The sequence below is a fragment of the Ambystoma mexicanum genome, chromosome 1q (genome assembly GCF_040938575.1).
Source record: "Ambystoma mexicanum isolate Mex_15411 chromosome 1q, UKY_AmexF1_1, whole genome shotgun sequence".
NCBI classification, from domain to species: Eukaryota; Metazoa; Chordata; class Amphibia; order Caudata; family Ambystomatidae; genus Ambystoma; species Ambystoma mexicanum.
Genome location: NC_090922.1, coordinates 452,766,663 through 452,790,972, shown reverse-complemented (window position 1 = coordinate 452,790,972; position 24,310 = coordinate 452,766,663). Strand labels below are relative to the sequence as shown.

General features: G+C 50.7%; 1 protein-coding gene across 2 annotated transcripts in view; it reads right to left on the bottom strand.

Annotated features, from left to right (window-relative positions):
- Positions 1-24,310, bottom strand: part of NUP93 (nucleoporin 93) — a 1,186,812-nt gene that overhangs the window by 476,163 nt on the left and 686,339 nt on the right. The gene's annotated exons all lie outside the window — the stretch shown is intronic.

Genomic DNA, 24,310 nt, shown 5'->3' with positions numbered 1-24,310 from the left:
TTAAGAATGAGTGCCTTACATAAGGCTCCCTTCAATCCATCAAAAGGCCCTCTCACATTTCTCTGTCTAATCCACCTTTTTAGGTTATTTGGAGGTTGGAACAGTGAGAGGGGCTGCTGTGATACCACAGTCAGCCATGAAGCTGGCTACTATATCCAGTGAGGCTTTCACTTGTGTCCGAGTTGTTGGGGTTTCCCAATCCTGGACAACTTGGATCTTACTGGGAAGAAGCTGAATTTTGAACCCAACGACCTTGTGACCAAGTTACAATGCTGTACACGGACCTATCCTGCACTGTTATGACTTGGTCAGTTTGGCTTCTGTGAAAGGCAGCCACACCTGGCTCCTATGCTCCTCCCAGGAGTCACTGAGCACAGCTGTGTCATCTCTGAAAAGTGGCAGGTACATTATTTAATCCAAAAGGAATAACCGTACACTGGTACATGCTTTCTGTGCTGGATGTTTTATTTTTTTTTTCGGTAGAATGAACTGCCAAACCTATCCCTTTGCCAGTATCCCTTTGCCAGTATCATGAAGTGAGGTCAAAGTGCGAAGAACTTTGCCGGCACTTAGCATATCTACCAACTGTCGAAGATGGCACACAAATCATCACCCCATAAGTCTGAGATACTTCAAGGACCTTCAGGGCCCCTTAGACTGCCCCTATCTATGTCATCTGAAAGACCATCCTTCATAACTCTGACATCCTTAACCCCAGGTTAGTAGCTCATGATTGCGGTTCCCTCATTATGATAAAAGTCTAAATATGTTGCAATAGTATCCTAAACAGTCGACCATTCTAACCTTTTGACATTCTCTCTCCTTGGCATCAGAGATGTCCCTTGCTTGGTTTGCTTCATAGTCCTTGCCACCAGACGCGTTCAGGTGTCCTGGAACAGCCTTACCTCATCACTCACATATTGTTGAGGTTCTGAAAGGTTCTGACCCTATGTCCACTTCTCTTTGCTCTCTATACTTCAGCTCTTGGTGCCCCAATCGCTTCTTATGGCTTCTCCCATCAACTCTTCGCTGAGACTCAAATCTTCTCCTTTCACTCCTTATCCGACAAACTGTTGTCAAAAGTTTCAAACTATCTCTCTGCCATCAAATATTGTATGGCGTCTCACTCACTCGCTCATGCTCAACTCCACTAAGACTGAAGTTCTCTACTTCCCAGTGTAACGAACCAGGAGGTGGACAAGGACTAAGAGGTGTCAGGTTTAGGGTGTTAATTTAAATAAAAAGAAAACGCCCACCTAACCCTACTGCTACGAGGGAAGTTCCCTGCCTAACAAACTAAAATGTAACGGTGCTAGCCCAAAAGAAATGGTCCTTAGACCAAATCCTATTAGTTAACTAAGCCCTACCACGTAGAAGAACAAAACAAAGGAGACCCGAGCAATGGCCTCTATCTTTGGGCTTCTGCCTTGCAAAAGGTTTTAAAAGTTTGTCAATGTCCTGCAACACAGTTCACAACTTCTCTGCATGTTCTGCATGCCAAATCCTAATTATTTACGATTCTCTCCAGGGAAAAAAGTTTGTCTCAATGCGATCCCACCATTTCCAACATAGTACGACACTGTTCTAGTTTTGTACTAACCCTTTAAGTGCCATGGGTATTTCCCCCCAAGGCCTTTTTTGGTGATTTCGGTATGTGGCCATTCAATGGCTTGTAACATTTTTGTTACATGAGCTATCTCGGCCAAATTTGGCTCCTTTTTCCCCACATGTAGGCAGTCGTAACGCCACCCAGGAATCCTAGGTTGCTGTAGGGGGGGGTGAGAGAAAACAACCAAAAAGGGGAACATTTTGGGTTTTTTCATAAAATGCCAATAAAATGATGTACAAAGAAGCCTGTGGTTTTTTCCTTGTAAGAGCTAGGAACGAATGGTTTGCTGTGCCGAATTCCCCAATTTCCTGGCTTTCAAGAACAGGCTGAGTGGAAACGAAATAAAAATTATTTTGATGTGGTTATCAACCGTTTTGTGAAAGGTAGGCGATTTTGGCCATTTTTGCCAATTGAACATACATGGACGGAATGGAAGAAAAGGGTAGGAAAGCGGAATTGGAGGACAGAAAGGCATATATTTCTGAAAAGTAGACAAAATTCCCAGTTTAGGAAGGGGTGATTTGCGTAGGTCAGGCAACAACTAAGTAGGGGAAAATGCCATAGATTGGGGGAAAAGCAGGAAAATGACCGAAAAAAAAGTTATGTGTTGGATATGGTTGGCTTGGTACGGCAATGGCTTCTATGAATTTTGAGAAAAGCAATGCTCCGCTACATTCCCCCGACTCTTGCAGTTAGGAGAGCACACATTTTTTGTAGTGTTTTACAAAACAAGCAATACCACAAGCCAAACACTGAGCCATGGTACACAGGAGTTTTATGCTCACGGCCTGAACAGACGCACTTAGCATGTGTAAATCGGGAAAACCAATGTGGTGAGGAATGGCAAGCATCCATTTTTTGAAAGAGCACAGGCAGATCTTTTCAAGGGTAGGTGACTTGTGCAGGTTACAAAAGTGTATGGTGCCTAAAGTAGTGACTAAATGTAGGTCACATTTGGGAAATGAAAGGGTTGTGTGACAAAGGGCACCAGCAAATGGGTCAAAACGGTATGAAAACCACACAAATACAACAAATGTCATACCTTCCTGCGTTCCCATAGGTGTACCGATGGAAACGGTACCTCACATGTGTGGGTGCACCTACCTGGGCACAAAGGGGAAAGCCTACAACACAGGTAACCCCAAGTCTGTTTTCACACCTGAATTTGACAGTTTCTCCAGACAAGCGCAACATACAGATATGGGCCTCAGGTGTCCAAGCCACCAAGGAAAACAGGGAACCCCATGCATTTCCCAAAAGAGGACACCCGTGGGAATCCACAGAGGTCTGCCTTGCGCAAATTGCCCCAGTTTTTATTAGCCACAATCCCCGACAAAGTGTGATATTTGGTGGGGAAAAAACACAATGTTCACTTTGTCTGGGGTTCTGGGTAATAAATTCTGGGCCGCTTTGCGCAAGTCAGACCTCTGTGCATTCCCACAGGTGTCCTCTTTTGGGAAATGCATGGGGTTCCCCGTTTTCCTTGCTGGCTTTCCCTTTTGCGCCCCCAGTAAGTGCACCCACACATGTGAGTTACCTTTTGTGGGACACCTGTGGGAATGCGAGAAGGTATGACATCTGTTGTTGGCGACGTGTTTCGGTGAGTGGACACAGGGAAATGTCTCTGAAATTGGCTGGAAATGAAGACCATTCTCAGACATTTCGCTCTGGCCACCCACCGAAACACACCGACAACAACACATGGTCTACGTTCCCGCGTCCCCACACGTGTCCCGATGGAAACGGTACCTCACATGTGTGGGTGCACCTACAGGGGGCGCAAAAGGGTAACCCACTGGGAACCCCAAAGCCTTTCGCCACTGGCCATTTTGTTCATGTGGGCAACCTACAGATTTAGGCCTAGGGTGTCGAAGCCAGCAAGGAAAACATGCTTTTCCTAAAAGAGGACACCTGTGGGAATCCACACATGGCCAAATTGGAGGGGCGGCCCGTCTCATGTAGCCCTCCCCAGGGGCAGATAAGGGGGGGGGGGCCTGTCCTGCATTCCTCCCTGGCTCAGGCGTCCGTTCCTAGCAGCAGATATCTGGTCTCAGGGAGGGCTGCATGACATGGCCCCTACTCCATTGCGGCTGGGGGGTATGGGGTCAACGCCCCATCCCATTAGAAAATTCCCAGACCCTTTGGGGTGCCCCAGAGCCCCCCCTAAAAAGCGTTCCACCTTTTTTCCTTTGGTAACACAACTCCCCTTGGTGCAGAGAGGCACATTGATGTGCCATTCTGGCGCCGGGGTGCCCAAACCTTACTGCCCCACCCACTGGGGGGCCCGTCCCACTATTTTTGGGGGCCCTCTCCCCCCTCACCCCAAATGGGTGGCGGGGGCACCTCATGCAGGCCTCCCTGGGCCTCCTACAAACGGCTGTGTGAGGTACACCCCCCCCCTCCATTTGGGGTGGGGGAAAGAGGGTTCCCAAAAATGGTGGGACAGGCCCCCAGTGGGTATGGCAGTAAGGTTTGGGCACCCCGGTGTCAGATTGGCATGCCAATGTGCCCCTCTGCGCCAAGGCAAGTTTTGTAAACAAAGAAAAACATGGAAAATGGTACACTACACTTTAGGGCGGGCTGAGGGGCACCCTAAACCGCCAGGTAATTTTCTAATGTAAGGGGGGGTGACCTCTACCCCCCACACCAAATGCAGGGGTGGGCATCTCTCATTCAGCCCTCCCAGGGGGCAGATAAGAGGGGGGCATCTCATGGAGCCCTCCCTGGGGTCAGATGCCTCTTCCTAAGACCAGATATCTGCCCCCAGGGAGGGCTACAATGGGTGCCCCCATTTCCCCTTGGGGTGAGGGGGAGAGGCCCACCCCCCTTTTCTGTAAAATAAATCCCTGGTGGCTAGTGCCCCCCCCACTCCCACCCAAAAGTCCCTTATTTTTATTTTTGCCCCCTTCCCTGGGGGCAGATGATCAGCCAACTGCCCCCAGGGTTTATTAGATATGTGCCCCCATGCTTTTGTGGTCGGGGTGGCGCTCAGCGCCGATCCGTGACCAGCAATGCTTCTAAAATGGTGTCTTTAGAAAGGGGAGAATCTCCCCTTTCCAAAGACACCATTTGCTCTACAATCCATGGTGGTCTAGTGGGCCCCAGGGCCCCAAACCCCTCCCACCTCCCTTCGAATGTTTTTTATTTTTTTATTTTCACCCCACCTGGGAGGCAGATGATCTCTGCCCCCAGGGATCTCCATAGCTGTGGCGCCATGCTTTGGGGGCTTGGGGCAGAGGGGGCCGCTTACCTAGTAAGCAGCCCCACTCCCCCTGCTCCCAAAGCAGATCCCTGGTGGTCTAATGTGCATTGGTGAACGCGGATCGAGCTCTGCGCCCGATCCGCGGGCAGCAATGCTGTCACACAAGGTATTGTTGGAAAGGGGAGGATCTCCCCTTTCCAACGATACCTGCCTCGATTTCCGGCTTGAAATACAGCCGGAGATCGAGGCAGAGTAAGGTGAACACTCGCCTTCTGTTTTGCCGCAGTGAATTTACTTTCAATTTCATATCAGCGTGCGTCACGCACGCCGACGTGAAATTGAAGGAAATCCAACCCCCGGGCCATGTGAGGGGACCTCCCCCTCACATAGCCTGGGGGTTGGATTACAGTTTTGCTCGATCCCTGCTTTGCAGAGATCGAGCAAAGCAGAGTGCCAAAACCGACGAGCCGGCTCGTCGATGGCAACCTGAAGCAGTTTCCACTGACGAGCCGGCTCGGCAGTGGCACTTAAGGGGTTAAAGACTGGAACACTCCAGTTTCTCTCCCTCGCTACAATTCTGTTCATTATGTTTTGTTTTTCCAGGCCTCCTTAAAGACCTCTAGCACTCTGACAGGCTCACTCTAGCGGGGCCTTGTTGGAGTGTCTGCCAGGTTGGGTTTTCTTGGCTCCTGTAACCCTTGTAATTTTCCCAGCTTCTACCCTTAAAGTTTCTCGATTTCTCAGTGCTCGCCAAATACCTCTGGCCCTCTCACATGCTTTCTTTAGCTCGGTTTTGATAGGGTATCTGCCCCCTCAGGTGAATCTGGCTGCTGTAACCTGTGTGGCTTCTCCAGTTTGACTCAATGCCGCTAGGTTATCAGGGCTCCCCAAAGCCACCTGGCTTTCTGATAGGATTGCTTTAGCTTGTTTTCGGTAGGCTGTGTGCCCACTCAGCTTTGTTAGGCTCCCGTATCCTTTGTGGCTTCTTCAGTCTCAAAAATCACTGTTAGCCCCTCTCAACGGCGTTACCTTCTCAGCAGCGTTCGCTTCCCTTTCCCGCTGCTTGGTAGCTAATGCACTTCTCTTGCAGAACTCAGAGATCCAGTCTCTCTGCTGCAGTCTGGTCTCAGCGTCAGTTAACGGGCCCTAAGCCCACCACGGCTTCCATGAGGTCATGCCACTGTGCGAGATGGTCCCTTTACCGTCTCTTTCACGATCTTGGCTTCTTCACCGGTCAGGACGCCAGCCTTGCAGCGACTTGCGAGCAATTAGTTTTCTCTCCATGCTACTGCTGGCACTGCGGTCTAGCGCGACTCCACTCCTCCTAGATGTGTTGCCCTCAGAGGCTCTGCATAGGACTCGTTCTCCATTCAAGCTTTCTTGTGGTTTTATGTATGCCATCACAAACAAAAAGGGTGCATCATTTTTCTTTAATAGCAGCGCTCGGGCGGAATCCAGAATTACCTGGATCCAAAGAGATTGCAGAAATGTCACTATTCAGTGAATCCAAAATAGGGTTAAGTCTTTCCAGCTCCCATATAGGCAGATAATGTGTTCTAGAAAAGGATTTCATTGCAGGAATGGGAGTTCTTGGCCTCGAGAGAAGAGTCACTTCCAGTGAGGTCCTACTTGCCCAGAACCCCTAGGGGCTACCCACTGAAGAAAAGGGACGAATCGTGCCGAACCAGCCAAACAGGCCATCTATTCCTCTCCTCCTTTTCTTTCCTACCTTCCTTTATTCTGCTTCCGCTCGTAATGTTGGTGCCATCTTTGACCCATCACAAAACGTCCCACTCTTCATCTACAAACCTGCCACTGCAGCCAGACTGAACCTCCTCAATATCAGAATCATCTGTCATTGTCTTCCTTTAAATAATGCTGAACAGCTAAATTCCTGCTTAGTCCTTTGTAGATTGGACTACTTTGCCGGTCTGCTGGGCCTTCCCAGATATGATTTTTCATCTCGAGATGAAGTCCTCAACTTCACGGTCTGCACTCTTTTCAACCTTTCTCGCTTCACCTCTATTGCCTCTGCATGTCGCCAGATTGTCTCGCTATCTATGAAACAAAGGGATAAGTATAAACTTCCTTTCATCATCTTCCAAATTATCCATGGACTCGCCCCCACCCTATACTGCTCATCTCACGCCCTACTCTCCTCCTCAATCTTTAAGATTATCCTCAGCTAACCTCCTTGCCACCACTCAAGTCCCCCTTGCTCCCTCTAGTTTCTGCTCTCTCTCGTTCTGTTCCCCTACTCTGGAATGCTTTTCCTCTCCCTCTGCACTGCATGGGCTCCAACTCCACCACTATTTAAATCCAACCTCAAAGCTCTCCTTTCTGAATAACCTGTTTCCTAGCACTACGTTACTGCATCAACCTGTTTTCCTCTCTCTCTAGCCTTCATGGACAACCATAGTGCACTTTTTAGTCACTCCTCCATCCTTACTTCAGCACTTTGTCCCCCAACACATTACTATGTCATTCTGTCCTGTACTCGTCCCTGGTTTGTGCTTCCACGTTCCCCTGCAACATCTGCTCTTCAAGTCACATTCTGTCAACCCATTGTAAAGGACCCATGTCCTCTGCTCTGTTATCAATGGTACATTCTAGAATCGTTTTTGTGCAAAATAATACATTCCTTTCCCTGTGATTTGTATGAATAAATATTTAAATAAAAGCCATCTCCATCTAGATTTCTTAACTGGCCCAACTCTCACCAGTTGTTAGTGTTCTACAGAAAGGAAACTGTGCCTTGCAGATACCCGACTGTAATCTGTCACGCTCGCCTTTCTTCTTTGCCATTTTCCAGCTACTCTCCTCTGCAATCTCCATCTACCCTGGTTCTCCCTTTTCTTCTGTTTCCCCAATGTCACTCGTAATTTCTAGGTTTTACTTTCACCCTTAGATGAAACGGCCTACCTCACCTCAACACAACTATTCCCTACTACCTCCTTTGCACTACTATTACTTCTATTACTCCTACTCAAACACCCTTCCTTTACTCAACACCATACACTTCACAATCACTTCTCACACCAATTCTTCTCACCTCACTTGTCACACTAACATGCACACTCGTACAGCAGTACTACATGCACTCAACCAATACCTTCCCTTCTCCAAAAATCACCTCCACACGAAATCACTTCGCCGCACCTTGTGTCCTCCTGCGCGTCTGTTGGTCTTCAAACTCCACCTCCTCTGACCTCAATATCCCAAACTTCCTGGTCCCACTTTATAGCCCACCCCCTTCTCTGGATTGGTTCCCTTAACTGGTTAATCTGGTCCTGGATTGTGCAAATGCAGTCAACTTCATAAATATGGGTGCCATACCCTGCCCACTTCTTTCACAGGTCAATTCCTCAGAAAACAATGGCGGCCAGGGAAGGGAAATGTTCTAGATCGTGTTCCTGGTTACTCTCCTTAAGGTAAGGCTTGTGGGGGAGTGAGGGTGGTGTCCGGGGATCTGGTCGTCTCTGCGTGTGCTCGCCAATGTTTCCTGCCAGCACAAGAGGTCCCTTTGCCTGGAGCAAAGGACTGCCGCTCCTTCTTGCGGCTCGCTCGCCTTGCTGCTGCTCACAAGTTCTTGAGACATTGTCCCGACATAGTATTACAACTTTCTGTTCTCTTCCTAGATGACTCTCTGTAATGCGGGGCACTGATGTGGGGTGGTGTTAATGGTGCAGGGAATTAGTCAAGGATTGTTTTTGTCAGGTCTCTGTCACATTGTCGGTTCGGAAAATATTTCTCTGAAAGGAAAAGAAAAACAGCATCTTGAACTGGAGGCATGATTTGGGTTAGTTGTGTGGAGTGCATAGAAGGAGAAATTACTTGCCGTAATGTTCTCTCTATGGATTCTTCTCCCGCAGATTCCTCATCAGATATCCATTTCAGCATCAGCTGCTCAGAAAATGTTTCGTCAGGTGGCATAGTGCACCTCGATTCGGCCGTCGATCCGTCTTACATAGATGCATCGGTCAAACATATACTGTGTCACTATGGCCCAGTACCTCAGTTCTTCACCTTTTTCTCCCAGAGCTCAGCCGCTCCGGTGGAAGATCAAAAGATCTGGCTGAAGCAGCCACAACTCATAGGAAAAAAGAAAACCCCACAGGTTTTTTTTTTTTTTTAGAAGAATCATCTATAGAAAGAACATTACGGTAAGTAATTTCTCTTTCAATGTCAATGGATTGCCTTTCTGCTGCAGATTCATCATCAAATAGACTTCCCAAGCAGTATGTGGGAAGAAGGCTAGATTAAAATCCCTATACGAGGAAACTTTGTAAAACCGCTCTCCCAAAACAAGCATTGGCCCCACAGGCTACATCCAGCCAGTAGTGTTTGCTGAAGTATTCAGTGATGACCAAGTTGCCACTCGGCAGATGTCCCTCATAGGTACACCCCTTTGCAGAGCCGAAGCGGCAGCCACCCCCCTTAGTGGCGTGGGCTCTGATGACCGGCGGTAACTCCTTCCCTGCATTGAGGTAGCATTCTGAAATGCTGAGCGTGATCCACCTAGAGATTGTTTGATTGGAGAACGCCAAATCCTTTTTCACCATTGAGAAGCCTATGAACAGCTGGTCTTTCCTGAACTACGCAGTCATCGCAACATAAAATCCAAGAGCCCTTTTCGGGTGTAGCCTATGGAACCGCTCCTCCAATTTGGAGGGGTGCAGAGGCGGGTAGAAAACTGGCAGGCCTGGAGAGATGAAACCCCAAGATCACTTTGGTTAAAAACCATGGTCCTCCCTTAAGGGAAACCTTCTCTGAAAAAAATGAGAAATGGCAGCTTGCATAACAGGGCCTGCAGCTCACTGACCCGTCCGGTTGACGTAATCGCCAACAAAAAAGCAGTCTTTAGAGTGATCAAACGAATGGCGCAAGAGTGCAAAGGCTCAAAGGGAGCCGACATGAGGAAAGTGAGAACCAAGTTAAGGTGCCGGTTTGGAACAACAAAGGTAACAGACAAACTTATTAAAAAGCCCCTTCAGGAATTGGGCCATAACCAGGATCATAAAAAAAGATCCTTGATCCGGAGACCTTTTGAACACAGGCAAAGCCGCAAAGTAGCCTTTGACTGTGGTAACCTGAAGGCCTGACGAGGCTAGCAACAGACGGAAATCACTGTAGTGTTGGGGCAAAAGATGGGTCCATCCCGCGTTTCCTCCACCACACCTTGAATTTTCTCCACCTGCACGCAAACAGCAATCTAGTTGACGGTCTACGTGTGGCCAGTAGCACCTCAAGTACTTCTTCTGAGCGATCCCAGTCATACATTACCCTCTGAAGAGCCACGAATGAAGGTTGAAAGATTTTGGGTTCGGGTGGACTAACCGACCTTACTGAGACAGGAGATCCGGCCGCCGAGGCAACCACAGAGGTGGAAAGATGGCCTAGTCCAAGAGGTCTGAGTACCATGTTCTCCTTGCCCAATCACGGGCGATCAAGATCAGGGTTGCTCGGAACCTCAACACCCTGGGAACGCACGGAATGAGGGACATACATTCTCCAGTGTACCTCTCGCCGGGAATTCCCTTGAGCAAAACTGTTTGTACTTCCTGTTGGACTCCGTGGCAAACAGATGCACAGCTGGGGTACCCCACTGAGAGAAGACCTTCCAGAGTGTCTAGGACCGCTCTGATGTGCTGGAGTATCTTTGCTGATGTCGTGTGGAACTTCTGTAAGTTTAGGAAGAAGCACAGCCTGTGGAGAGAGCAGCAGGTGTCCGAGATGGGACCACACTTGCTCTCTCGACTTCCCTCGGTTCAACAAGTCGTCCAGGTAGGGGAGCATACAGACGCCAAACCTCCTCAGGTGAGCCGTGACTACTGCCATGAGCCTGATGAGAACCCTCGGGCGGAGAACAACCCAAAAGGGAGCACCTTGAACTGGTAGTGCTTGTCCACTATGTGAAATCTCATATCTCCTTTGCTTCTGGTGGATCGGCCCATGGAAAAAAGCATTTTGGAGATCTATCGACACCAGCCAGTCCTGAAATCTGAGAGCATGGAGAATTTCTCTCAACGTCACCATCTTGAACTTGTCCTTTCTCAGTAACTTGTTCAAGGCCCTGAGGTCCAATATGGGAGGGAGTCCTCCCCCTTTCTTGGGTGCCATGAAATACAAGCTCGATACTCTTTGCTCGGGAGGTACCTCTTCCATGGCACCCTTCAAAATCAGGGCCTGCAGGTCTTCCTGGAGCTCCTGTTCCTGAGGTTGGGATGGCCTGTCCGACGGCCTTCGTTAGACAGGCAGACAGTAAGCCCACTGGACAAGCTGGAGCACCCAGGCATTGGAGGAAATCTCCTGAAACTAGGGTTAGTGCTTGCCTATCCATCCTCCAACCGGGGAATCCTGGGGGGAGAAATCAAATTGGCTTTGAGGGCAGAGGTGCCCCAGTTGCTGCTGCAGTCTGCTGGGCTGTGGAGGCCCCTTTGCCCCTTCAGGACCATGGGAAACGCCACTGCCCCTGCCTGGGTTGCGGTAGCTGAGCTTTCCTGTCAAAGTGAACACAACGCCTGCAACCTCTTCCCCTGGCGGCAAAGTCAAAGGCAAGTTTAACCAGCTGCTGGACAGATAGGCCTAGCGACTTGCCGGACAGCTTTAAGTCCTTACATTTCTCTAGGGTCTAATCTGCTTTGAGGCAAAAGAGGCTCTCACTGTCAAAGGCGATGTCCGGTAGCTTGTTCTTGACATTGGGCGAGAACCAGATGTATGAACGTGCCTCCTCAAGATAGTCGCTGACCCCATGGACCTCCCGACGCAGTCCACAATGCCCAAGCCCGTCCGCAATGATTGCCGGGCCACCTCCTTACCATCATCTACCAGTCTCTGGAAGCCCTCGTGCATCGCCCCTTTGGGAATGTCCTGGGTGGCTTCCCCAATAGCAGACCACAATCCAAACAAATAATTGGTGAATGTGCAAGATGCATGAACTGCTTTAAGGGCCATACTACCGGAAGATAACACCTTCTTGACTAAGGCGTCAACCTTCTTTCTCTCTCTTTTCGTTTGGAGAATAGACGTGGATGTGGCTGATCTGGTATTAATAGTGGCCGCTTGCACCACCAAACCCTCTGAGTGGAGAGATAAGCTGGGTCTCCCCTTGCCAGCCTGTGCCAGGAGAATAGTGCATGGTCTTTGCCACAAGGTGGTGACGGGGTCAGCAATAGCCACATTAAATGGCATGGCCCACTCAGTAGAAGGTCCTTCGTCCAGGATGTCACTGAGCTCGTAGGCCGTCAAGGGCTTGGCTGGAGCACTCCAGCCTAGGGTTTATACCACACTATCCACCAAGGCATGATACTTCGCATTAGTATGCCCATAACAGTGATCCCATTTAGTCTTCAAATCAGGAGAGATGTCCAGGCCACTGGCTTCGTGCAGGCGCTCAGCCAAGGCAACTTTATCTGCCTGGTCAGCTAAGTAATCGTTCCCTCCAGTACCTGCATAAGCAGGGTCGAGGACATATGACATCAGGTCGTCATCGAACATCACGATCATCGTGTCAAAGAACTCGCTCCTTGATTTAGGACATATGACGGCTCGGCTACAGGCACCAACATCAAAGGTCCCACACTGATCAGCGCTGAATAGTGCGTCAACACCTGAGGTTTACTGGCTGTGATATGCACCAAAGGGGCACTATAGTGCGTACCGATGCAGAATCAAACTTACTCCGCGCCGAGCACGAAGGCTTTGACGACACTGTATTGGTCAGCTTGGGTGCTGGATCACTTCGTGCCACTGAGGCCTGCTGCATCAAGGGATGGCCCGTAACCACAGCTGCCTTTCGGAGCATGTCGAGCATCTGCGCCTTAAAGGACTCCCACTCATCCCTTGATGTTAAGTCCGCCAATGACTTACTAGGGTCATCCAATGAGTTGGACTCATGCCTGTGCCAATGGCGCAGCTGCTTCTTATGGGAGGAAGAGGAGTGACTCAGAGTGTGACCTCTTTCTGGTTTTCATTCGATGCCCTTCTTCCTTCTCAGGAGAGGGCCCTTACGTCTCAGGTTCCTATGACCGGATCGTTGACCGCACTAGGGACTTTGATGGGGGCTGGCCTACTGTGAGTTTCGCCACCCTCTCTGCAGCGATTTCGGATTCATTTTCCTGCAGAAGCCACAGACCTCAGTGACGTGACCAACACCGGTGCACCACACGCCTACGTTGTGTGGGGCCATAATGGAACTGAAGTCCCTGCGACATTTGAAGCTGGAAACCTTGGGAGCGGGCATGAATTTGAAACCGTGTCGAACAATAACAGATCGTCTATTGGAAAGTTATCTCGTGGGAGAGTTGTTCCTCTAGCACTGTGCTGAGCATGCAGAAAAAAGGAACTGCGGTACAGGGGTGTAGTGATGCGGTATATGTACGACGACCAACATCACATCTGGAACCAACGCATCAAGGCAAGACAGTTCGACACCCCCAGTCAAAAAATTATTCTGAGCAGCTGATGCTGGAATGGAAAGCTGATGCTGGAATGGAAAGCTGATGCTGGAATCTGCGGGAGAAAGGCAATCCATTAAAACAGGCTAGCACAAAAAGGGAGGGGCAGTAATTTGGCATATTTCAAGTGCCCTCTTTAGGGGCAGGACGGGCACTGGATTTTTCCCTGGTAGTTCTCCTGCCCCCAGGTGAGAGGGATTCCCTTCCCCGATTGTCAAGGCCAGGGTACTGGCTTTGTCACACAACTCAGTTCTTGGTAGTTTGAATCAGTCTTGGTGACTGCATTCAAAGCTCCGTAGTCCACACAGAAATTCAACTCTTTAGTTCCTGCTTTAGGATTGGACCAGGGACCTTTGTAGTGCACTTTCACACCCAAATCTAAGGTCTTGGCAACCTCTTCCTCAATGTGACTCCAAATCATTTCAGATATTCTGTATCTGTTTTTCTCTGGCACACTATCCCCATGTCTGCAGAATGTTGGCACAATTGTGTTAGATGTTGTTCAAGGGAGAACATGGAAAAGAATTGTTGGTGCAAAGCCAAAGTTCTGCAACCCATGTTTTTCCAAATGTTTTGGGGCTATGACCCCCATAATCCTTCACCATTGCCTGTATTTGCTAGGCTGCTGGTAGTTGGAGTCCAAAACATCTGGCAAGCCAAAGGCTGGAGACACCTGCCTTACAATTACTGTGCTGCTAAGGAGTCAACTGTGGAGAGAAGTTTACTTTTTCCATTTCTTTGGAGAAGGTCTTGGAAATGGTTCACTTTCTCCCTCCTGCATGTCCGATGTTAAAAGCAAGGCCTCCAATCCTTTCCTACGGAAGTAGCATGTCAACATGTTGAGGTGCAAGACTGGGAGCCTCCTTGAAAATCCCCAAATTAACCAGGCAATTGTTAAACAACTTTGTAGGGGTAAGTCTGTCTATCACCCAAGGCCCTGTGCTTGGTAGGCTACATGACAAGAAATTCCTGTCCTTCTGTTTAGTCAATCTGAAAGCCTTCAGGTTCTTCTTTGCCTCATACACAATCCGAGCTATTCTCCTCCTAAAGCCCAGGACAAAGTCTACTACATGTATGGCTTGAATGGGTGAAGAGGCTTCTCCAATTTCTTTTACCAAGGTCTTGTGCCATCACTAGGTGGCAACAGGGCAAATCAAAGGGGCTCAATAAAACTCCCTTTTGAGGTACTTCTCAGAAAGTAAAGAGAAGACATGGGTAAATAGGAGGTCCCACTTCCTCTTTAGTGGATCCTCAAGGTTTTGTTGAACCTTTAAACTAGAACATTGGCATGAGGAAGATACACTGTGGAAAATGTGTAGGCTACCCCGCATTCCACCCACATAACGTGGCCGTAATATAACATGAAGTTGGATCCTTTGTCAGAGATAACCTCTTTGGACAATCCTACCCAGTAAAAATAGCCTGTGAGCCTTGGAAAAGCTTTGGGAGCGACAGTTTGCGCAGGCATCACCTCGGGAAACCTGGTGGTATGTCCAACCACTACCAGAATGAATATGCTAAGGGTGGAGGTAAGGGGGCCCATGGGACCAACAATGTAAATTCACACCCTTTCAAAGGGCACACCAAAACCTGGAGGTGGGCAAATAGACACTTTACACTTGCCACCTACCTTGGTGAAATGTGGCACATGTGTCAAGATTAACAGTATCCATCTATCTCGACCCCCATCTTGGGCCAGTAGAAGCCATCATTTAACCTTTCCTTGGTCATCTTCACTCCAAAATGCCCAGCCAGAGGCACCCCATGTGCTAATTAAAGTAGAAAGGGCCTACAGGTCCTGGGCACGACTAACCTCTTGTGGGCACAAGACTCAGGCTCCACAGGCTCACTATAAAAGAAGGAGCAAGTTACTTACCTGTAATTTTTGTTCTCCAGCATGGGTCTGGCATGGATTCACATGCTCATGAATATTCCCCGTCGTCAGGCCGGGAGTCCTCGGTAAAGAAAAAAAATCAGTATCAGTTTTGTTTCTGATCTGTCTTTCTTAGTAATAACCAATCACTGATCTCTGGGTCATACTGCCCCCAGCCAATGACTGCCCTCTCCCTAAACCCCTCCCCTGGCAGCCATCCTCAGATTTGGTAGCACGTAAAGTGGCAGTATGACCAAGTGAAGAGCCGCAGAGGGGTAGGAGGGAGGGTTTGCATGTGAATCCATGCCAGACCCATGCTGGAGAACAACAGTTACAGGTAAGTTACTTGTTCCTTCTCCAGCATGCGGTCTGGCATGGATTCACATGCTCATGAATACAAGAATACATAGCAGTACATACATGCACAACCACGGGAGGTGGCAAAGGCTCAACATTAAGCATTACATAAACTCAACATTAAGTACTCTTACCTCCTCACCAGAACCACCTGCAGGCGAACAGGTTGCGCAGCACTGCTTGGCCGACTCTGGACTCCTCCCTGGAATCCCGGTCGACGCAGTAGAATCCCGTGAAGGTGTGCGTCGACCTCCACGTAGCAGCCCTGCAGATGTCCAGCAGGGGCACACCAGACAAGAACACCGTGGTAGCAGCGATCGCTCTGGTCGAATGGGCTCTCAGACGGCCGGGCAACGGTCGGTTTGCCAACCCGTGACAATGCATGATGCAGCCGGAGAGCCATCTGGAAATGGAAGCCTTCGAGAGAGCCTTCCCTTGGTTCACAGGTCCAAAGTTCACACATAGCTGCAACGTCTTCTGAAAACTGTTCGTGCGGTCCACGTAGAACTTCAGCGCTCTAGCCACATCCAGCGAGTGCAAAGTCCTCTCGACTGGCAAAAAAGGCGACGGGAAGAAAACTGGTAACACCAAGGGCTCATTGAGGTGGAAGTCCGACGACACCTTGGGCATAAAGGAGGGGTGCGTCCTCAGCACCACCCTCGTGTCGTGAAAAGTCAAGTATGGAGGCTTGCAGGATAGGGCCTGGATCTCTCCCACTCGTTGTGCGGAGGTGATGGCCACAAGAAATGCTGTCTCCCACGACAGGAACTTCAACGGCGCCGAATGCAGAGGCTCGAATGGCGCCCCCATGAGCCTAGACAGCACCACGTTGGGGCAGGAGCCTTCACCGGCGGGAACGATCGGAACAATCCCTTCATAAATTCCTTCACCAGGCGATGAAACCACAAGGACGCCCGTCCCGTAGTTCTGGTGCATCGGGAGATCGTAGCAAGATGTATCTTGATGGAAGCGTGAGCTAGTCCAGCCTTGGCCAGCGACAGTAGGTACGGCAGTACTTGAGGGGCCGTAATCCGCAGAGGGTTAATCTTCTGTGCATGGCACCAGACAGAGGACCTCTTCCACTTATGTCCATAGCACTTGAGAGTCGAGGACGCCCTGGCCTTTGCAAGAACCTCTCTGCAGTCAGCCGGGATATCGAACCCTCCAAACTCTAGTGCTGCAGGAGCCAGGCCTGCAAGTTCAGCGACTCAGGGTCGGGATGAAGGATGGCGCCTCCTTCTCTGGAGAGAAGATCTGTGTCCGTCGACAGCTTGACTGGTGGGGACGCTGACAAGTCCAGAAGGTCCGGGAACCAGATCTGTCTCGGCCACACCGGTGCAACGAGGATCATTCTGCACTGGGACCTCTTGAGCTGGTTGATGAGTCGTAGCAGCAACGGCTATGGAGGAAACGCATATAGGAACAGGCCGTCCCAGGGGAACGAGAAAGCATCGCCCATACTCCTCGGTTGGGGAAACCTGCTGGCAAACCTCTGGCACTTGGAGTTCGTTGCGAACAGGTCGATCTGGGGTTTGCCCCATCGCTGAAAGAGTCGGTCCACTTGATCCTGGCGTAGTTCCCACTCGTGGCACGAGCGCAGCTCTCTGCTGAGTGAGTCGGCGATCGTGTTTTTTATCCGTGCCAGATGAAACGGCACCAGAAACATCCCTTGAGCAACGGCCCAATGCCACAGGTCCTGGGCTTCCTTGGAGAGGGCCTGGGATTTGGTTCCGCCCTGCTTCTGGATGTAGAACATCATGGTGGTGTTGTCGGTGAAGATCCTCACCACCTTGCCCTTGAGGGATGGGAGAAAGGACTTGAGGGCCCAGAACACTGCCCGGAGCTCCAGGATGTTGATGTGGAGCGCCTTCTCCTCCGGGAGCCAAAGGCCTTTCGCGTGAAGATCTCCGGTGTGGGCTCCCCACCCCTCCAGGGAGGCATCCGTCACCGTCGCCTGGTGGGCCGGGGTCTAAAAGTCTGTCCCCGCCGCTAGATGAGCACGGGTACCCCACCACCGGATCGCTCGTCGGAAGGTCTCGTTGAGAGGGATCCTGTCCTCGAAGCTGCCCGTCGCTTGAACTCCTGTAGAGGGCGCATCCAAAGCCTGCACAGGCGCACAAGATAAATGCAAGAGGACATCATTCCGAGGAGGCACTTGATGGACCTCACTCTGGCCACGTCCGTGGTCAGCAGACACTGCACCTTGCCTAGGATGGCCTTTGTACTTTCCTCCAACAGCGAGACCAGACACGCCACTGTGTTGAGCTTGGCTCCCAGAAACCGTGCGACTTGAGAGGGGACCAGGTGGGACTTGGGGAAGTTGATGGAGAACCCAGGTCCGTGAGCAGCTGGACGGTCTTCGGTGTGTGTTCTACGGCAAGCTCCCTTGTCCTTGCGCGGATGAGCCAATCTTTCAGGTAGGGGTAGACGTGGATCCCCTGCAGGCGCGCCGCCACTGGAGCGAGTTACTTGGTGAAAACCCTGGGTGCCGACTTCAATCCGAACGGGAGGGCCTTGAACTGGTAGTGCCGCCCTTGGACCACGAACCTGAGGAACATCCGGTGACCTTTTAGAATGGGAATGTGAAAGTATGCATCCTCCAAATCCAACAACGACAGGAAATCGCCCTCCTCCAGCTGTCCCAGCACGTGCTGGAGGGTGACCATCCGGGACTTCTGTGCCTTGATGTACTTGTTCAGTCGTCGCAGGTCTAGGATGGGTCGCCACCCTCCTGTCTTCTTTTTCACGAGGAAGTACCTTGAGTATACTCCGGAGCCCCTGAGCCTCTTTGGGACGAGCTCGATGGCACCTTTCTTGAGCATCGCCCTTACCTCCAACAGCAATTGAGGGGCGTGGTTTTCTTTCCTGGCCGCGGGAGGAATGCGGGGGCACTTTTTTAGAAATTGGAGGGCGTGCCCCTGGGCCAGGGCGTCCAGCACCCAACGGTCGGTGGAGATGGAGATGGACTCCCACACGCTGACGAACTTCGCCAGCTGGCCTCCCACCGGGGTGCACCAGACGCCACGGTCGGTTCAATCTTGCTTGGAGGACGCCTTGCCGCCTTGGCCTCCCTGGCTACGACGGCGGGATCCACCCGACTTGCCTCGTCTTCTTATAGGCTTACTGCGACGAGGAGCGGGCCCCTTGTGGCTACGTAGAGGAGCCACCGCCGAATCCCTTGGAGGCACCCTGCTTGCCTCCGGAGCTCCGAAAGGACGGCCTTCATTGCTGGAGAACTCGCAGGGACTTAGCCGTCTCCGTGTCCGCCTTGATGGCTTGGAGGGACTCATCCACTGTTTTCCCAAACAGGTTGTTCCGGTCGAATGGCATGTCCAAAACCTTGGCTTGTACGTCCGTCGCCTTGAGCCACCCTCGTCTGAGGCAAACGCTGTGGCCTAGCTGGCAGAAACCGGTGTCGACAATGTCCGCTGCCACCGTTATGGCGTGGTCCTACGCCACCTCACCTTCTTGCAAGATCTCCAGGGCATCAGCCCTCTTGTCGTCCGGTAGGAAGTCCAACAGGGGAGCGATCTTGTACCATAACTCCCTGTCGTAGCGGCCCACGATCGCGCACAATCGCAAGGTCGTTGGCCGCCTTAATCGTTGTTTCTGCCGACGAGATAACTCGTTGTCCCATTGCATCCAGTTCCTTTCCTTAGCTGTCCGGCGGGGAAGTCGACGTCGAGGCCGATGCCCCCCCCCCCCGCTTTCTTCTTGGCCGCCGCTGAGACGACCGAGTCAGGGGTCGGTTGCGCCCTAAGGCACAAAGGTGACGCGTCAGGGACCCGGTACTTCTTCTCGTACCGATTCCTCTTGGCAGGCGTCGTAGACGGGTTCTTGAGAAGGGTGAGACCCTCGTCCCAGATATCACCCAGCAGAGGCACGGCGAGGACTGTCTTCCTCTTGGCCTTGCGCCATTGGTAAAGGAAACCTTCCTTCTTCTCTTCGGGGCAGAGCTGAAAAAGCTCAGATGCTCTGGCAATCATAGCTTGGAAAGACCCAATGTCGTCGGGTGGGGAGGCTCGGGCTGGAGGCGATGGGAGCTCCGTTCCGTCATCGTACCCGTCGTGGCTGTGTCCGTTCCAGTGTCATCCCCAGGTACGGGGGACGAGGGCAAAGGCTGAGCAGGCCGCGAGGGTTGAAAAGGCGGGGCTGGATGGGTCCGTCTTCTCTTGTTTGGGGGACTTCCCGACGGGCCTGGCTCTGGCTCCTCCGTCGGGCCTGGTTCCGGCTCCTCAGTCGGTGGTAGGGGCAATCTCGTCCTTATCTCCGAACATAAGGATTGTATTGCCAACAAAATGGCCGCCGAGTTGTCCAGCAGCTCCGGAAGCGACGGGCGCAACGCTTGACTAGGAACCTCGCTGGTGCCGCCGTTCCTCTCGTCGTCCCCTTCGCTGGGATCCATCCCGTGGGACCGGGCCTCTTTGACGCCCTCGTCGAGGCCCTCCAAGACTTCAACCGGTTCCTCCTCGGAGGCTGTGTCCGTGTCCACAATGGCCACCGGCGCTCCCCCCCCCCACTTTTTCTGCCGGGGTCTTCACGGGGGTCTTCTCGATGGGCCTGAAAGAGGCGTCCCTCCGCGGTGGCAGGGAAACTCTGGGCCCTGAGGTCCCCTCCACTGGTGTAGCCTCCTCAGGCTGCGCCAGGGCCGCCGCGACTTCCTCGATAGAGGCCTTGGCCGGGTGAATCAAGGCCTTCACCACCTTCTGCGGGCCTGTGGCCTTCGCCCTGGGGGGAGGGTCACCGCTTCGGTCCCCCTCGGCTGGATCCTTCGAGATCGACCGGGGCTTCTCCAAAAGCTTCGCCGGGTTCTCGGCCTTCCTCTTCCCTGAACCAGAGCGTTGGCTCGTGGTTGATGGCGTTGGAGAGTTCGGCGCTCCCGTTCCCCGCGGACTCGCGATGCATTGTCGTCTGTTGGGCCCCTGTCGTCGGGGCGCCCTCACAGGACTTAGAAGACCGCTCGGACTTCTTCTCCTTCTCACCTGACGGGCCCTTTCCTTCCAGCCAGTTGGAGAGACAAAGGTGCCGGTCCCTGATGGTCCGTTCCGACATGTTCCCGCAAAACGCACAGTCCTTCTCCACGTGCGTTTTGTCCTCATGAAGGCAGTAGAGACATTTCGAGTGCTCGTCCTCCTTGAACACATTCGGCAGCTGGCATCCAGGACAAACCCTTTACAGCTTTCCGGGCGTCGAGCTTCCTTTCTCCTGGGCCATGTCCAGGTAGGCCGCAGGAACTTCTGGACTCCTCCAAGAAGCGTAACTCGACGAAAACTTCACCCTTGAGGGGCGTAGAAAATCCAAAACGGGTCCCCGTTGATCGGATGTAGACACGGTGGAGCTTGAGGCTCTATTTGACCGAAAAATGAGAAAATCTCTTTGAAAAAGCGTGAAAACGATGCAAAAAGCTCGACAGCTAAACACGAGGACTCCCAACACTTGAGCGTGCGGTAAAAGTCTGAGGATGGCTGCCAGTGGAGGTGCTTAGGGAGAGGGCAGTCATTGGCTGGGGGCAGTATGACCCAGAGATCAGTGATTGGTTACTACTAAGAAAGACAGATCAGAAACGAAACTGATACTGATTTTTTTTCTTTACCGAGGATTCCCGGCCTGACGACAGGGATTATTCATGAGCATGTGAATCCATGCCAGTCCCCATGCTGGAGAACCTATCCTTCCAAAAGAATGGTGTGCTTTCCAAGGGATAGCCCGTCAGACTGGAAAACATCTTTTTTTCACAGGCCTTCTATAGTTGGACACTCTTGTTGGTCCTAGAAGATTTCTTGCCTAGCGGGACTCCTTTTCTCCTAAAGGTTTCTGCAGCTCGGGATGATTTTCAAGTGAAGTGGGACTGCCACTACAGTGCCCTGTGAAGTGTCAGAAATGAAACTCACATGTTTTTGGCTATAGACTTTTATTAAACAAAATTGGTTGGAAAAACACTGCTCAGTCCCTGCTCCAAGAGGTATTTTCGCAACCAAACCAAATTAATGGGTCAATGCTTTGTCAGAATGTCCAAAAGGATACGTCCTGTGTGCAAAGAACTATTCTGACCCTCACTTTCTAAAATCAACAAAGTGAAAGGGGAAAGGTCTTGTTTTGAAAAGTGTATAAATGTTCAAAAGAAGAAATGTTAACTCCAAAACAAAATTTCCAAAATAAATATGGTTCACAACTCCAGAGGGTAATTCCCTTCCACTGGATTTCTCTTCCCTTAATAGCAGTTCTCCGAGTTGCTTTATAGCAATAGAATGTACAAAGTACTGACTGGTGTCCTCTCCTGCCAGGCTTCCTCTTACTCCACGATATGTTTTGTTCAAACACCTCTTGTTTGCAAATGCCTGTTATACTCTCCTGCCAGGGGTTTGTTTGCATGTAAATCACTTGTTCTCATATTCTCAAACACTTGCAATTTGCAATGCCTGGTATGCTCGCCTGCTTGGATTTCCTATACTCGTACTATGCACACCTGTAAACCTGACAATCTCTTGTTTTAACAGTTTGGTTTCTTTAAGTATTTTAGCATCTTTTGTGCCATCTTATTCAGCTCATTTGCTTTATTTTCCCTTCGGAACCATTTTTTAAATAAATGCACTCTCTTGCAACTTCTCTTGAAATATGATTGTTTCTTTAAATGATATGGCACCTTCCTTTCCATTTAATATATTTACTTTGGTTTCCTTTTGCGCCACTGTTCGCATGCCCGGTGTCCTCTCTTCCCTCGGGTGGACTCACCGGGTTGTTGGGGTAGCTTCTCTCGTGGAAAACCACCAACGTCCTGCAGGTGTCTTCTCTGGGGCCCGACGCCTCTGCCGTATGGATCCCGTTCTGCTTGCATCTTGTTCGCCTTGCTGTACACCAGTAGTTTGGAGACTGGTCTCTGGTACAGCTGCCTGCCAGTACGCCGCCTTCCTCACTCTGGCGTTCCCACAGCTTGCCGGTATAAGCAGTCTTCCTCCTACGGTTCCTCTTCTGAGCCGCTTGGCTCCGTGGCCAGCATATCTCGCTGGTAGTCCCTTGGTCAGCACAGAGTAGAATATCATACTCCATGCAAGCTCTCTCACACAGCGGATCTCTCGGTTTAAATGTACCGCCTGCTGTCAGGCTCGGTGCGTTCCTGACCTTTTGTGATCCTCATTACTCGGCTCATCTTCCTTGTGGTAGCGGTTTCAGTATTAGAAAAAGGAAAGTCAACTGGTGCCATTTTACGGGCAAAGTTTGAGGATATGCATTTAGGGAGTGACCCATGTGTGGGGGTTCAAGTGATGTTGTCAGTCATTTTAGAAGTGTCATTTGTCAAGTTAATTACAGAGTGAGAAAAAGCATTTCCAATAGTCTTAGATGGCAAATCAGGTTAAAAAAAAAATTGAAGGCGATGAACATTGTGTTACCTGGGGAGTAATCACACCCTGCCTCTTCCTCATTCCAGTTTCCTGCATAGTCTCCCTACTGGTATTTTGATGGCCAAGAACTCCATCCTTACACTGAGATGAAAATTGAGGGGAACAACATGCCATTAAGGAATGGGGGACTGAGGTAGCATCTTTTAAGGGAAATGGAGGATATGTGATTTTCTCCTTTGAGGTCATCGGGTTTCCCTAAGAGCTACCTCCCACCAGGTGGTCCTCCCTCACATAGCCACCTCCAGTTTCAGCATCAAGTAGCAGCCACTAACCCTTGGCAACATGGGAGGGGGCTCTACCAAGAAAGAAGTGATGAGGATCCTTGAATTCATCACAGCCCTCAGGGTCTTTCCCTGAGGAAAGAAAACCTTTTGTGAGTGCCAGCTTTGGGACAGGCTCATTTACAAGAGATAAAATCACCTTCTTACTTATGGTGGCTTTAGATTTTCCCTTCACTGACACCTTAGAGGACTGACACTTGTTTGTTATGGGGCAGCGTTGTCAACTAGTCTTTCACATGTGATCACAGCAGCAACAATAGGGTGGGGCTGACCCCACCATGCCCAATTCTGAAAGGTCATTCCCCAACAGGACATTGGCTGGGACATTTTCCTGGAGACTTACTAGAACAAAAGCAGATAATCTAGCTCTACAGTAACTTGGGCAACAATATATTTTTGGGGTCTACCCCACCACCAAGTCTGTTGAGCTGGAGTTCTATAGGTAGTGTGACAAGGCCTTATCTCAACAGAAGGTGGCGAGAGGCTTACCAGGGAGCCATTCATAGCCGGCCCTACCACAGAAGTGAACAGTAGCAGCAAAGCGGGCCCAAATTCCTGCCCACCCCACTCTTTCATGCATCTCAGCAGATCATTATCTCCAGGCGTACCACATTATCAACATGCTTCCCTGTTTTTCTCTTTGTGGTTTCAGATCAGAAGCTGTTCAAGATAAACAGTCAAGCAATTTGAAACATCAGAGAATCCAGAAGGGGAAAAACCATTTACCCACGACACAAACCCTCCACAGACCCGAGACTGTTCCAGCAATGAGAAGAGCCAGGGTAAAGCAGCCTGATGAGCCCGAAAGAGTAAGCCAGCGAGGGAAAGGAGCGCGTCTACGTGGGTGTCAGAAACGGTATGGCACTGGCAGGAAGCATCAGGAAGAAAATGTGTGTAAAAACCACCCCTTAGGCCACTAGAGAATGTAGCCGCAGATTGCATAAACAATTTACCTCACTACAGAAAACCAGGCACACAAACTACAACCGGACCCTGGGACAATGATTGGGGATTAGGCCACTTTTCATAAAAATGTTTTATAGTCAAACACATCTCAACACAGGGAGGTGAGAACTTTCCGGATTAGATGGGTAAAAGCTCCCAATCTATATTTAGGAAGGGGTACACAAGG